We start from the raw sequence: 14,171 nt of genomic DNA on the forward strand, positions 1-14,171 counted from the left end.
TGCCACATTATGAACAGTCCAGACTCATCAGATCAACTGGGACAGGTCTGCTTACTGTCCCCGGGCTAAAAATGTTTCTGTTGCCGCTGGCTTATATTAAATCAAATTTGGGGCTATCTTGGCTTGCAGAGGAATTTATTATTCTCCAGTTTTTTTCCATTTGAGCTTTATATCCTGTCTTAATGCATTTTGAAGTCTTATGTAAAACACCGTATGTAAAGGTAACATCAACTTGTCTTGCTGTAAAGTTGCAAAGGTTTGTTTAAAGAATAAACTTCACTTCATATCCTAATATGTTTTGTTATGTCCACAATAAAATTTTCCAGTTCTACATTTCCTTCTCTCTTTTTCTGCAAAAAGATAAACCCTTCATCTCATACCAGAACCGAAAAGACCATAAAAATTGACTTTGATAACAATTGCTATCAAAGATATTATACCTTGATGCTCTTGTCACATCCTCAATAATTCAAGTATTTTGATAGCACATTCCCTGCTATGATAAAAACTAATGGAGAGGATCTGGGGAATGAATTAAACATCTTCTCTGAAGTGTGGATTTTTAAACTGTAAACCAATAGTGAGCAACATATCAGAGATGGGAGGAATTAGGAATCCTTGGATGTTCTTCACTTCTCATTTATACATTCATGTTTATTCTGTAAACCACATGAAATTTAACTGTGTGAGACTAATAAAGCCTGTTGGATGAAAGGAAGGTAGCGTTATGCATAAAAACACAGACTTAATTTACAAAATAAGAGGATGTTTTTCTCACAAGTTGATTGGAACTACCAATCAAATAATGATATGTAGAGAGAAGTCACCAATAACATTTTTTTTTTTTAGCGAGTGGTGAGTAAAGTCTTGCCAAAAGTATCTAATAGGCTGAAGTAATCCTGTGATTTTCTTGAGAAAAGACACTACAAAAACAAAGCAAAAATAGCACTAACATGAACTCTTTTACCTCTACCTACTTTATTTATACTGTATATAAATCAAAGAACGTCTTGCTTTGATGCTTGCATTGTAAATAGAGTTTAGTGACACTGAGCATGAGTCTTTGGAAGAGAAGATGTCATGGGAGACATTGCTGGGTGGGTAAATAAAGGTAATTGAGTTGTCACCTTTTTCCACAAACAGGAGCCTTTTTCTTCTAGATTGAACTAATTATAAAAGAAAAGTTCGCAAAACTTACTCATGATTGATGTTTTTCTTCTAAAAGTAATGGGGTTTTTTAATCAATTTCAGATTGTGGTTATCTGCTCTGTTTTTTCTTAATTAGACATGAACAATACACATGAATATCATCTCTTTACCACAACATACTGCATTTACTATTTAGATATTTGTAAACTAGAGTGAATATCACTCCTTTCCCAGGATTTCAAGGATTTTTCGACATAAATAAAATTTGGTTTTAACCACAGAACTGTGGATTATTTATCACAACATTAATTATCTGTCACATGCAGCCATTTTGGCATGTTGTGGTTCTGTGGTTTGAGGAATGGGAGAATAGTTTGTGGATGTTTAGCTATAATATTACAGATATCTATGTAGGTGATGCTTCACCTGTTGAATGCTGCTCTGTTCTCTCCTTGTAGAACTGTTTTGCGTTGATGGTTCACATTCATGTTCGGAAGTTACGTGTAACCAGCTCCTTAAAGCCATAATATGTGATTATTCTGCATTAAAATGTCTAAAATCAACTAGACTTATGTTATTTATTTTGTTTAGTTGTGTACCTACATTATCCCAAATGTTTCCAAGAATTTTCCAAACCCCGAGAAATCTGTAATTTAATCAAAGTAACGGTCCTTTTCATTTGGTCGCCTGTCAATGGCGTCATACCTCCTCTACCAAAGAGTAAACACCTACAAGATAACACAGTGGCTGTTTGCCACAATGACGTCTACCAAAGAGTATACGCATACAAGATAATACGTCGGTGTTGTGGTTGTTCAACAGAAACTGTTAAAATTGACTTTTATTCAGTTTTAAGCCATTTTTATGATAAGCTTTTTAGAGCTTGGTCGTTTTTTACTATATCTTTTAACCAGATGAAGGATTTTAGTCATCAGATGTCTGGATCTTAATTAATCAGAGAAACAAGCTGAGCAAACGTTAGCATCAGCTCGGCTAGCAGCCCTTCCCGGAAGTGCAGTGCTTGCCGAACATCGTCGGAGAAACATTGATTTTTTACGTGAAATAGCTTTATTCAGTATTTTTATGGTGTTAATCCCCATGTACGTTTGTTATTTGGAGAAGAGGAGACCTCTGTGGATAATTCAGCTCCTGGTAAAAAACCTTCTAAATGTCTGGATCTTAAGTTATCAGAGAAACAAGCTGAGCAAACGTTAGCATCAGCTCGGCTAGCAGCCCCTACCGGACATCCTGTGTCCACAGAACAGTGTCAGAGAAACACTGGTTTTTAACATGAAACTGCTTTATTCAGTGTTTTTTACCTGTTTTAATCACTGGGTCTGTTTGTATTCAAGAGGCGACCACTGTGGATAATTCGGCTCCTGGTAAAAACATCCTGAACGATGAACAGTGGAGTAATCCTACCCAAAGAAGCTGGTTGTTTAACAATGAAGACAACAACTCCCATGATCCCACGCTACTTTGCATCATACTCTGTCTTTTGTTATTGATTTGATTGAGAGACCCCTAGCGGCTGAAATCACATATTGTGTGTTTAATACACCCATGGTGTGAACACCATTTAGGTCCTAAACTGCCATGCATGCACAGATTTAACTGAAATGTGAGCCACATGCGTACAAGCTTCTCCATAAACTCTCCGACAAACATGAAATTTCGTTGTCTCTCCATTGACCTCCGTTGCTGTTGTTGCTCTCCTGTGTGTTTATTTTTACTGGGCTGTGAGGGGCCAGGCAATATGTGCAGAGTGAAACCAAGTGAAACCATATGAATTCCGATCTAACCGTACCGTAGCCAGAGATCGGATATGAATCAGATCTCGGACCGTATATGCAAGCGGCCAAGATCTGATATGAAAAAAATCAGATTTTTTTTTGTTCAGACTTGTGTGAAAAAATCAAATCTGAGTCACTCGGATTTGGACCACTTCAGCATGTAATGTGAATGTAGCTTAAATTCATTTAACTTGACTGCAAAATACAATGTAAGTTATTAGTCATTCTTAACTCAGGTTTTTTTCTATTTCAAATTTACTTCATTAAAACTAATTGGTTGCAAGTATAAACTTGGAAAAAGCACAACTTCAGAGCATTTTGTATTGTTCAGTTCAGGTTTCTAACCTACTGTAGTGTTTAAACATACAATATGCAAAATCTGATACAAATATGATTCCTCTGTCTTTCCTTTGCATATGAGCATTTATAATACTTAAGATGGTTTAATTAACAGCAGCTAATTCAGATTATGCCTCCCTTTCATTTGAAATGAGTACAAAACTGGCTTTACATTGTGAGAAAACAGAACGAATCTAGTATTGCTCAAACCTCCATTTCACCTTTTTTCATAGTATCAATATCCAACCAAATACCTAGGGAGATTTTTGGAAGCTGTGTTAACATATATTATTGATTCACAATTGGCTTTACTTCTGCTCCTTTTAACTCCTTCAACTAACACATTACAATAGCTGTGTAAATCATTCACTTTGCCTGTTGGTCCTAGCGGAAAAGAAACCTATTCCAACAAAATGAGAGGTTTGTTTGTGTAAAATCAGGTCCAGTAGTGTGTTGTCACTTTGCATCAACCAGTAAGCTAATTTCAACCTTGATTATATTACTGTGGTTGTTGTTCCGTTTAGATGATGTACGGCCTCCACTCCATCTGTGCCCCTTTTGTTCGTTAAAGATGTTTTTTCAGAGTAAGAAGGGAAACAAGGAGAAGGGAGGCGGGGGGAGCAATCATCGACAGATACACTATACACCTGAAGGACATGAATTTGAATGCTTTTTTATTCATAACAAGATATGAGCAAAATGTTCTTTCTCATGTCTGCATGTACTTCAACTACTATTAATACTGAAACTCCATTTATAAGTGCAGTGATGTCAGGGCCTGGGTCATAGCTAAATCCTTATGTTGTGTGCTCACCATTTTAATCCAAGCTTATACCTTATATGAATATTCCCTTTTCACTTTCACTCTTTTTATATATAAATATATGTATGTATGTATGTGCTCACTGCTCGACAGCGGAGGTAGAGACAGAGATGCACTTCCTCCTCCACTGTGAGATGTTCTCTTCAGTAAGAGACTTCCACTACCAAAGGAAATAACAAACAAATACCAAACCTCCAAATGTTAACTCCAGAGGAGAAATTGGCAGTTCTCCTAGGTGAAGGGACAGCAGCTTCTCTAGCAGCTAAATATGTATCTGCCTGCCACAGCCTGACGGACTCACAATCACTGTAAAATCTATATTTATAAGATATTAAGTTACTGTATCAAATTCTATAAAACTGTGTTGTACGTTACTGTATTGTATTACCATCACAGAATGGACTGCATCAGTATAATAAAGAACCTGCATATGTAATATGTATTATATGAATCTTCTGTAAACTGCTTTGGCAACAACATGAGCATTTGGGCAGTAGATAAAAGATGTCAGTCAATACCAGGGTTGCTAACTCTCACATACTTTGCTGCCCAAACAACTGTCAAGACAAAACACTATGACAGCAACACAGATAAACAGGCGAACATATTATGGTCAAAGTCTTTCTGGTATAGTAATGGTTAAACCTGGTGAATATCTTGGACTCTACAGGACAGCTGAGCATTCAAAAAGTGGGTGTTTCCATGGAGCTGCATCTTAAAGTACTGTCTGATTGGTGCGTAGTGCTTATCACCGTGATAATCGGACAGCTGCTCAAGTTCACAGCCAGGAGCCCAGAAGGTGTTGAAGAAAGCCAGCCACACTCCATCTAACCTGGTATGAACCAAGGTAAGTGAATAGGGCAGCTATTATTCATGGATTAATTAATTAATTAACCCAGGGTGTTTGTTATAAACTAACTGTATAATATTTGTTTTGAATAAGTGATCTGTAAGTTTCAGAGTAGGATTAAGCTAGCTTATGTTAGCTTACATTAGCTGTCTAACGTTAAGGGCACAGCAGAGAGAAGAATGAAAGCAATGCTAAACAATGGCATTTGGTTTTTTGAAAAGCAAGCCAGGTGTGCTATTTGCATGTTTTCTGTATTTTAGGTGAGGGCATTCATCCGAAAGCTGATGTCAAAGTTCTTGAAGGAACTGAGATTGAAACTGAGATAATCTACAGGTATATAGTGTGAGCAGAATGGTGCAAGGGTGAGAAATAGCACGTTATCTTTTTTGCCTTTCAGACCTCTAACTTGGTGTTGGTCTGACTACAAAGGCCATGCTGATGAGGCTGGATGAAACTGGTGAGATTCCCTCGGGTGAAGTCACCAAATTTTACAAGGCAGCAAGAGGCTTCCTGCTAAGATCTACGGATACGCATTGAAGAAGCTAACGTTACCGCTGAATGATCCCCTGCTGCCACATGCTGAGTTTGTGGACTTAAAGCAGAGACAAGAGTTGCATGTGGATGATGTGCTCTACTTTGTCCAAAGGTAATGACTTTATCAATACTTAATTCAAACAACGTGAGTAGTTATATAAAGATAATGTGTGATTTTGATAGGCTTCACCGGCAGCTGTGCAGAGTGAGAAAAGACTACTCTCTGAGGTATTAAACAGGAGATTCAGCTATTGAAAAGAGCTGTTTCTTTCTATTTGAATAGATGATTAGCTATAGTTTATGGAGGTTTTATTTACAAAATTTAATAATCTAATGGAGTAATCAACTTCTGAATGTTTTTTTCCAATTCTAACTAATGTTGTTGAAATTGTATTTTCCCAGATATGATCACCTTCTTCCTTTTGAGGACCCAAGGGACCAGGACAGGATTTCAGGTGAGTTTCCGGAGTACTAGATGCCGGAGGAAACAGACATACTGTCTGGAAAGGTGCCCTGGTGAGTGTTGAAGAGGAAGACCAATTCCATTATATGGACATGGTGTCTGAACAACTGGTGAATCACAGTTCCCAGACTCAGGAAGGTGGCACAGCTTGTTCTATGCTTACCTCACTCTAATATAGATGCAGAACCAGTCTTCTCAACAACTGGCCTGATCAAAACAGTGTAGAAACAGACTTGAACTAGATGGGAAGCTGTTGTCCATTATGTATATTAAAAGTAATAAGGTCACACCTTGCTGCTACAAACATGAACTGCTGGTAGAAATGATAATCTAGTCCGAGTCTGCTGCTTGTAGTTGTACTAGGCTAAAATAGGCCCCTGTGTGTGTGTGTGTGTGTGTGTGTGTGTGTGTGTGTGTGTGTGTGTGTGTGTTTGAGAGAGAGTGCAAGTGTGTAAGTGAGTAAATGCGTTAGTGAGTGTTCATGTATATATTTGGCTGGGTGAGGAAGCATGGTCATGTAGATTTGGCTGTGTGAGTGAGTGTGTATTTGTGTGTGTGTGTGAGTGAGTGTGTATTTGTGTGTGTGTGTGTGTGTGTGTGTTCATGTATCAGCTATGTGTCTGGAGTAGGATAGGTTCTTTTTATTTATGGTTCTTGCTACCATTCTGATTCTCCTCTTCCTATAAGCCCTTGTTATTGCCTTTTTAACTTAACATTATTCAATAAAACATTGTAGTTTTGTTATCAGAAACAACATGACTTTCATTAGTGAACCAACTTGTGTGTGCTTTATTGGGTTAGTGTATGTCTAATATTGTGAAATTGTTAGGATAGCATAGCCAGGCTATAACCTTAAATCTTAGACCTAAGCTGCTGCTCCCGCCTGATGTGTAAGCTGCATACTGTTTTAAATCCTGATGGTGAATTGAGTCCAAACATCTGCATGTGATTAAGTGAGCATATGCGTTTGCGTGATTAAGCCCATGGCATCAAAATCTCACTCCAGCCAGGTACCCAAAGTCGGAAACCCTGCAATACTTACTTACAGATCTGACAAAATGGTGGATGTAATGATGTCAGTTTAGCTACAACTCCTGCAGAACTGTGACAGTAAGGGTTGCTACTAGCAACTGAATGGGGGCTTGATAACTACACACTTAAACTGTGCTAGCTCTCTCCCATCATATTTTTAAAAAATGCAACAGAGTGGAGGGCAATGACTTGTGGCTGTGTAGTGTGTGATGCAGAGGTTGAGGGGACATCGACTGACCACCACTCAGTGTAGCATGAATAGTGTGAATAGCGATGTAGAGCTGGTAGTCAGAGTTAACCAGCCATGAGCAGCTGCTGTCAGACTCTCTGTGTCCGTGCTGGAAACAAAGTGAGTCCACTGGAGCTTTGACAGTCACTAGAAGCACATTCAGGCCCTTTGTAAAAGTTTCTGTGTGGCTCCTGTGTTGTAGCTGAGCTAGTGGCTCTTCTACAAGAGGCTCTCCAGTGTGAGTGTGTCTGTGGGGGAGTGTCAGTATGTAGCGGTAGCCCTGCTGTTTATCGTGTTAATATTACCATCATCAGCCCTGGATATCTTGTGAAGCTCTGAATATAGCTCAGTTGTGTTGTGTTTACTGCCACAGTAAAGGAATACATTTCTTGTTCATGTACAATGTCGTCTCTGCTGTCTTTTATCAGGCTTGCTATATTTGAGAGGTACAAACTGAGGCTACAGTATTGCTATTTGCTTGACATATGATATAGACCTCAGAGTCTTGCTTGTTATGTCATGATCAGGGAGGGGCGGAGAATTCAGCTCAACTGAATTTTCAAATCCAAGCAGACACCAATAAGCTAATTTTGAACAGAAAAAACAGTTTAAATGTGAAGAATATATATATATTTAGTGTGTAGTTACCCTTTAGAAACGTTTCCTCATTATGTTGATAAAAAACATAACTTGGGTGCCATTACTTTCTTTTAGAATATGCAGTATTTTCTGTTGAAAATAAGCAGTATAAAACATCATTTTTAGGAGACAGGGTTTGATACCTTCAGACAGGTGTCCAGGAGGCATTCTGATCTTATGCCTGAACCACCTCATCTGGCCTCTTTTACTGCAAATGAGCAGAGGTTCTTTTTCAAGCTCCCTCCATGCATCTGACCTTGTCCCTAATGGTGTGTTCAGACCAAACGTGAAGCAAATTTTTCACGTGGCATGATTACATACAAAGTCAATGTAAAGACGCAAATAGACATGAATTTGCACCGGGCGACGCAAATTGACACAAATAGGTGTCCGTGCGAGTTAAAAATGTTTTAACTTGAGCCAAAAATTTGCACTTGTTGCAGAGCTTTATGAATGTACTTTATAAACATACAGAGAGGACTGGGGTGCAGGAGAGATACTGGAGCGAAATAAGAGAAAGAACTGGAGTTCCTGGTGAGTTCAGACAGAAGTTAAACTGAACACAAACACACAGACACACCCTGTGCTAGCTAGCTTACAGTTAATGTAAAGTAATGTACTTTGGCTGTTTGGGGCAAGTAATCACAAATGATCTGGGAGTCCAACTCATGCGAGTAATGCAAAGCGATTTTTCGTCTCGCATTACTCTGGACATCCAAACACACCATAAGGATGAGTCCAGACACCTTGTGAACGAGTTTCATCTCAGCTGTGTCCAAGATCTCGTTCTTGAGTAACACTACACTACAGCTCATAACCATTAAAAACTGGGACGCAGATCAAATCGTTAATTGTTACTTCACCGTTAGTCCTCACCCAAACTGCCTCACACTAAGCTCCAACCGTCAAAATGTGTGTTGGCGGTCACAGTGTAATGAAGCCAACAGATCCCCAACAGAGAAGCAATCCTGAGGCCACCAAACTGGAATCTCTCTCTCTCCTCGGCTGCACTTTGAAATCTTGTCCATGAGAACCATAAGCAGAAATTCCGTCAACATCCTCTGAGAATGCACAAATGTTAGTGTTCATTGTCAAGTAAGCTTAAAACTGGAAACAAGTTTTTGTTTCTCCTACTCAATAACTGTGATGGGTTTCCATGGGCTTGTCATGAATTAGATCCAACAAGAAGCTCACTTCAACACAACCACATATCATTTTTCATCTTGGCACAATCCCCAATCTCTTTGATGCTCCAGTTTGTTATGTTCGCTCGCCAAGAACGTTGCAGTTCATCACCATTCTGCTTCTTTCTATGGGGTGAAATTCACAGATGGTAGGCGGGTGCATGTCAGGATCTTTCAGATACTCCCATAAGGAATGGAAAGATGTATTATTTATCATTTCACTGTGTGTGTGTGTGTGGCAGGGGCCTGGGGGGTGGCTGAATTATCTGTGATGTATATGTAATTGCCCCTTGAACTGCTCCTTGAATTGCCCCTGTTCTTTAATGTATGCATTTAGACAAATGCCCCTACCCACACATGCAGAACATCTGAATAATTCACATTTAAGAAGCTCTCCACACTCCACAACTCAGTATTATATCATCTTATAGCTCAATTCTCAACACACTTTTATTTTGGGGATCTTTAGTTGAATGTAGATTAACAGTGTACAAGATGCAGGACTCCAGGTGGCTGGGGCTGCGTATAGGCCCATTCGTGTTTATTTCTTTCTGTGGTGTGCAAGCCAGTCCTGCAAAAACAGACCTGACACATAAAGATAGTGGAGCATACAATACTAATGTAACAGAGTCACAAAACCACAGTGACGCAACAGCTCTCTCTTTGTGTTTTTTTTTTTTTTTTTTACTGGAATCCGCAGTAACAGACAGTAAACATCAAGGAACCCCTCATGGACAGGTGGGTCTGTGTTTCTCTCAGTTACATCACTGACTGCATTCCACAATATATGTACATTGTACACATAACCAGAGGCAACAATTTTATGAAAACAGTATAATCATGTATTAACTTTGGCTACTAGGTACTAAACCCTGGGGGTTTACTAAATAACTAAAATGATATAAAAATAAATAAAGCCACTCACCAACTTTACATTGTAGGATATAATACCAACACAAACATGTCGGTTAACATTATAAACAACCATTGTGTGTGACTTCTAGAACAAAAACTACATTTCCCATGCTGTGAGTATAAGCATGCATGCATGCAGTGTGGCTCACTAGCAGTACCAGCTTCAGTTTAGTTCTACAGAAACAGCACAACAAAATGGTAATGTATTACATCTTACACTATTCTTAGTTTCCTGTATTCGTACATTAACTTCAATTCATTTCAATGCTTTGATTTAATAGCTGGGAATTCTTTCCTGCCATGCACAGTGCCTTGGGGGAAAAAACATAGCATACAACCAATAAACCTCATAGCCAGTGTGGGGGGATATATCTCAGACTGTGAGGAAAGTCCTTCTGATCAAGGACACTGCAGTCGAGACCCTTCCACAGCTGAACACTCTGCCACAGGTCCACCAGAACCACTGGTATCACCATCTGCAAGCCTCATCCAGTCAAGCCTCATCCACCAAGCCTCATCCAGTCGAGCCCCATCCACCAAGCCCCATCCACCAAGCCTCATCCAGTCGAGCCTCATCCACCAAGCCTCATCCAGTCGAGCCCCATCCACCAAGCCTCATCCAGTCGAGCCCCATCCACCAAGCCTCATCCAGTCAAGCCTCATCCACCAAGCCTCATCCACCAAGCCTCATCCAGTCAAGCCTCATCCAGTCAAGCCTCATCCACCAAGCCTCATCCAGTCAAGCCTCATCCACCAAGCCTCATCCACCAAGCCTCATCCAGTCAAGCCTCATCCAGTCAAGTCTCATCCACCAAGCCTCATCCACCAAGCCTCATCCACCAAGCTTCATCCACCAAGCCTCATCCACCAAGCTTCATCCACCAAGCCTCATCCACCAAGCCTCATCCAGTCAAGCCTCATTCAGTCAAGCCTCATCCACCAAGCCTCATCCAGTCGAGCCCCATCCACCAAGCCCCATCCACCAAGCCTCATCCAGTCAAGCCTCATCCACCAAGCCTCATCCACCAAGCCTCATCCACCAAGCCTCATCCAGTCAAGCCTCATCCAGTCAAGTCTCATCCACCAAGCCTCATCCAGTCAAGCCTCATCCACCAAGCCTCATCCACTGAGCCCCATCCAGTCAAGCCTCATCCACCAAGCCTCATCCAGTCAAGCCTCATCCACCAAGCCTCATCCAGTCAAGCCTCATCCAGTCAAGCCTCATCCACCAATCCTCACCCAGTCAAGCCTCATCCAGTCAAGCCTTATCCAGTCAAGCCTCATTCACCAAGCCTCATCCAGTCAAGCCTCATCCAGTCAAGCCTCATCCACCAAGCCTCACCCAGTCAAGCCTCACCCAGTCAAGCGTCCTGTGAAGAAGAAGACACAATGAAACACTAGATTTTCTTAGGGAATATACAGACCAACAAAGGCAAAGACAAAGGGAGCTGGAGGACCGGGAAGAGAGGAGAGAACAGGAAAGACAAGAGCAACTAGACAAATCAATCTCCTTATTTGGCAAGATTGTTGAAAAAAATAGACTCAGTTTTGTGTTTTTGTAAGCCATGTAGTTTATTTTGTTTTCAATACGGAGGTGTCCTTGGATCTTCATTTTGATCACCATTGTTTATCACCATTGTTACTTGATTTGTTTTGTATGAAAAAAAGGGACAACGTCAATTATGTTTCTGAAACACATAAACAATTTCAATCAGGAGAGACTCAATTTCTTTATGAAGTAAATAATATTCATTGAACAAGCATGATAGATGAAGGTGGAAAAGTCTTTGGTGATTAGACCCCATCGTTTTGTCACCAGATATGAAAGGTGGAGGTGAATGTGAGAGTAGTATAGGATAACCTATACTACTACAGCATCATTAAGCAAAAATGAAAAGAAATGGTTGCATTGAGGCAGCAAAACTGAAAACTGTAATTATAAACTTGTCAGAGGAAACAAAGTTTCTTGAAATAAAAATGTCCTGACAGCTCTGATGGAGTTGAGGATTCATTCTGAGAAGGACAGCTTTATTACAATCTATTTCACTGTATAAACCTGGGATCTGCATGTAACAGCTGTTGTGTAGGAAAAAAACACAGAACATTAATTACTCTTAATGACCGATCCTGTCGATGTGTCAGGAAGATAAAAAAATAATTTGTAGACGCACTTAGCGTTCTGCTGCTGTGAGATCACTGCAGGTATTTAATAAACTCAAACATTAATGTAACATGTTACAGACCTTGCCTGAATCTTATTAATAGTTATATTTATAATACTAAAATCATGTTCCCGCAGCTACGTGTACAACTCCAGAGTCAGGAAACAGCAGAGGAAGTCACTGCAGAGTGGACACAACTTCTCCCGTCTGGAAGGCGCTACACAGCATTATACGCCAAAACTACCAGACGCTAGAACAGTTTCTCTCTGATGAACAGTTAGATCAGTCATATGGTGTCACAACAAATCTCTGTGCAGCAACCCTGTAACATTAAAATATCTACAAATTAACTAATAACTACAAATATTACAGTTTAACATACATATTATCCATCTTTGTCAAATGTGTATCTACAGTAAGAAGTCTGTATAGTATATACTAAATTATATACATGCATTCATGTACAATATATGTGATGTGGGCACCCTTTACACAGCAGCAGAAGTTAGGATGATGAAACTGAACTCCATCTTAGACAACGCATCCTGCCCTCTCTGTGGGGAGCTGATGCATCTACAAAGCACTTTCAGCCTGCAGCTCAGCATCCTGCTGTTCTTCCTGTTACACCGGCCCTGCCCCAGCAGGGATGACACCGAAGGAAGACACCTCTGAAAATCATACTGCATCATTTTTTATTTTTTTTATTTTCCTTTGTGTCTATTACAGAATCAGCACAATATGCACTTTATTCCTATATGTCATAATGATCTACAAACTGATCATTTGCAGATGAAGATTTACATTTTTTTTACAATGCCTGTAGGCATGTGTAAGAATTTTCTGTGCCTGGTGCATGACTGTGTGATTTTTTTTTAGGTATTGTGTTCTCTGATTGTTTTCGCTTGCTATACATTTTATATATTGTAACATTCAAATTCTGCACATAAAATTACCCTTTTGCATTGCATTCATTGCACCTTTCACTTCTTTGTCTCAAGTTGAATTGACTTTATTTGACTTCAGAAATAGTGGAAATTAAATTTAACAGGCTGTTCATTCATTTATTTCTACATTTATATTTCTTTGAGTCCAGTTCAAGACTGGATTCATGCTTCAGTAAATCCTACATACCCCATCTTAATACTACATGTTGTTGAAATAAACCAGGTCATTGCAGCAACTTGTTGCTGTCTTCTTTTATCTCATCCTGTATGTATGTAATGCAGGTCATATTCCAGACAAGGCTACAAAAAACCTGTTCAAATATGATTAGTGTTTTGGTTATGATGGGTTTTTGGAGTATCCTGCCTTAGTATTTACATATGTGTACAGTGAACATCATGCCCTGCTCACAAAAACCAGGATAAGCCATGTTGTAGAAGCTGGGGCCGTTTCACTAAAGTGACTTGTGAGCACGTCTTGGACATACAGTAGTTCACAAATGGTGGCAGCATCAAAAATTTGCAACTCCTGGGACTCCATCATGCTCATGCATGTGCTACAAGGATGGTGTTTATTTCATGAGTGAAAATAAGCGAGAAGAAAATTATCTCATGTTGCAAATTGCAGCTCAGAAAGAAATGATTGTCTCAAGTAAAGTCTTTTTCTCAAGCTTCTAGTCATTGAAATACAGCATCTTTGACGTTCAATTTCAATTCAATTCAATGTTATTTATATAGTGCCATATCACAACAAAAGTCATCCTAGGGCACTTTTCACATAGAGCAGCACTCTTTAATTTACAGAGACCCAACAATTCCCCCATGAGCAAGCACTGATGAGTTATTAAAGGGGACATATAATACATTTTGTAATTTTCTATTATTTTTATATTGTTATGATGTCAGATGTCTATGTTAAACATCATCAAAGGGTCCAAAACTCGGAGTGAATGTATGTAAAAATGTCGCCTACAAGTCAAAACCCAGGGCTTCAACCAGCTCTAAACTCTGTGTTTGCAATGTTACCTCTACTTCCTCCTGGTAATGACATCAGATCACACGCCCACAAACGCCCATCCATGCTGTAGTCTTGGTTGATAAGGTTGTTCCATGGGTTG

The 14,171-nt window shown here is 39.6% G+C and overlaps 1 long non-coding RNA gene across 1 annotated transcript; it reads left to right on the top strand.

Moving 5' to 3' along the window:
• Positions 1-4,535: 4,535 nt before the first annotated feature.
• Positions 4,536-9,506, top strand: LOC137192314 (uncharacterized). The gene is made up of 4 exons (XR_010930558.1): positions 4,536-4,951; positions 5,352-5,600; positions 5,672-5,716; positions 5,891-9,506. It is a non-coding gene; the product is annotated as an uncharacterized lncRNA (long non-coding RNA).
• Positions 9,507-14,171: the final 4,665 nt, after the last annotated feature.

Source organism: Thunnus thynnus, chromosome 11 (assembly GCF_963924715.1).
Source record: "Thunnus thynnus chromosome 11, fThuThy2.1, whole genome shotgun sequence".
Taxonomy (NCBI): domain Eukaryota; kingdom Metazoa; phylum Chordata; class Actinopteri; order Scombriformes; family Scombridae; genus Thunnus; species Thunnus thynnus.